The sequence below is a fragment of the Brassica oleracea genome, chromosome C9 (genome assembly GCF_000695525.1).
Source record: "Brassica oleracea var. oleracea cultivar TO1000 chromosome C9, BOL, whole genome shotgun sequence".
Taxonomy (NCBI): Eukaryota; Viridiplantae; Streptophyta; class Magnoliopsida; order Brassicales; family Brassicaceae; genus Brassica; species Brassica oleracea.
In genome coordinates, this window is record NC_027756.1 from 17,310,403 (window position 1) to 17,312,700 (window position 2,298).

The following is a 2,298-nucleotide window of genomic DNA, read 5'->3' on the forward strand; positions in this document are numbered from 1 at the left end:
ATAGCCCTTCTCGGGAAGCAGTTATGGAGGTTGTTAACCAACAAGAACTCTCTGGTGTCAAGAATATTTAGAAGTAGATACTTCAAAAATTCTGATCCCCTGAGCGCCCCACTCGGTTCTAGACCCTCTTATGCTTGGAGGAGTATACACGCAGCACAAGGTCTGGTTAAACAAGGAGCAAGAATGATGATAGATAACGGGAGAGATACCAAGGTTTGGCAGGACATGTGGCTTGGCAGCAAACCAGCCTCACCGGCCCTATCTATGCGTATGTGCAGTGAAGGTGATAGACTGCGAGTCTCAGAGGAACTAATGGTAAGCGACCTAAGGTGTAATAGTGGTCGAGATTGGAATCATGTCTTGTTGGATAAGATGTTTGCACCAGAGACTCGAGAACAGATCAAGAAAATTCACCCAGCAGGAAGAAGTGGCACCGATACTTATTCTTGGGAGTATACCAAGTCAGGTCACTACACGGTGAAATCAGCTTATTGGGTTCAGGTTAATGTGCTGGATGCCAAGGAGAAGGACTCTATAGTGCTACAACCCAGTCTGGATGGCATTTACCAACAAGTATGGAGTATCGAAACAAGCCCCAAAATTCGTCATTTCCTGTGGAGGTGTCTCAGTAACGCGTTACCAGTTGCTGATAATATGGTGCATCGCCATATAGCGAAAGACAAGAGATGTAGTAGGTGTGGAGAGGAAGCGGAAACAGTGAACCACCTACTCTTTTTGTGTCTGTATGCACGTCTAGTTTGGGCTATGGCAAATGTACACATCCCACCAGCAGGAAGATGGTCTGACTCCTTCTTCTCTAACCTTTATTGGGTCTTAAATCTGAAAAAAGAGTACCCAAAGGAGGAGATAAAGGAGGACCTCATCCCCTGGCTGCTATGGAGATTGTGGAAAAACCGGAATGAGTTCCTCTTTAGGAGTCGAGAGTATACAGCGTCTGCTACTGTGGTGAAAGCACGTGAGCACGCGACAGCATGGAGGAGCAGAGAAGAGGTTAAACCAGTGGAGGCCAAAACGCCCACTTTGGAAGCACCAACCAAGAGATGGACTCCACCTCAGGCTACAAGGCTCAAGTGTAATACTGACGGCTCATGGAAGCAAGAGACTGGGGAGGGAGGAGTTGGTTGGGTACTGAGAGATAGTATGGGGAATCTGATGTGGGCGGGGGCTAAGAGAATCACTGGAATGGGGTCTGAACTAGAAGTAGAGGCGGAAGCTCTGCGTTGGGCCGCTCAGGTTCTGACTGGATTTGGCTATCGGAATGTCACCTTTGAAACTGATTCTCAGGTTCTCTCGAAGATGTTGAGTGGAGAGGAAGCAACCTGGCCGAGAGTGAGACCGTTCATTCAAGAGATAGGTGCATCCGTTGCAGGAATGAATGAGGCGGAGGTGGTTTACTACCCAAGAAGTGGTAACAAAGTTGCAGATAGAATAGCGAAGGAGACTGCTACGTTTACGTCCTTTGTCCCTAAGCTGTATTCTATTGTGCCTAGTTGGTTGTTTGCTTGTATGGAGGTTGATAAGTCAGTTGTAGAACATTGAATTGGCTAATGAGAAGTAGTTGTTGAGTAAAAAAAAAAAAATTAAAAAAATTGTAATAAAAAGACAAATCTACAGTTATTCTTTTTTTTATTGTCATCTGTTGAATTAATATTCAAACTTAATAAACTACACCAATCCAGCAAAGATAATAAACTTTTCCAGAGCCAACATCCAGCATAGTACACATTAGTATCTTGATTCAAGGAATAGAAACATAAAGAGAAATAAGAAACCTAAGGCAAGACATAAACACATACCACAAAAACTTCGAGAGCTGAGAAATATTATCACAAAAGTGAAGCAAAAATGTAAGGGAAGCCGGGTTGAACGAGAAGGTGCTGAAGTTTAGATTATTAGGTGATAGAAAAGCTCCAAGAAAAGTTCCTCAAAAGGAACAATGAGTACCAGTAACTCAAGAACAAGCTTCAACTAGGGGAAGCCATGAGAACAAGGATTTACACCCGAGCAGTCGACGAAGAATTCGGTTGACAATCAAACTATTCAAAGACTGAACGCGATTACCAAAAAATCCGAAAAAACCTGTCGGTTAAAAACTAAGGAACAACACAACTTCACAACACAGATGCTTCACACTGAATAATAGACAAGAACAACAAAGGTCAAGCGAACACTCATCAGTCAGAGACTAAACCTGACAAGCGAGAAGACGCCACAATGGACATACGACAGAACCAAAGACCACAGCAGGGAGACCCTAACCAAAGTACTAATTAAGTC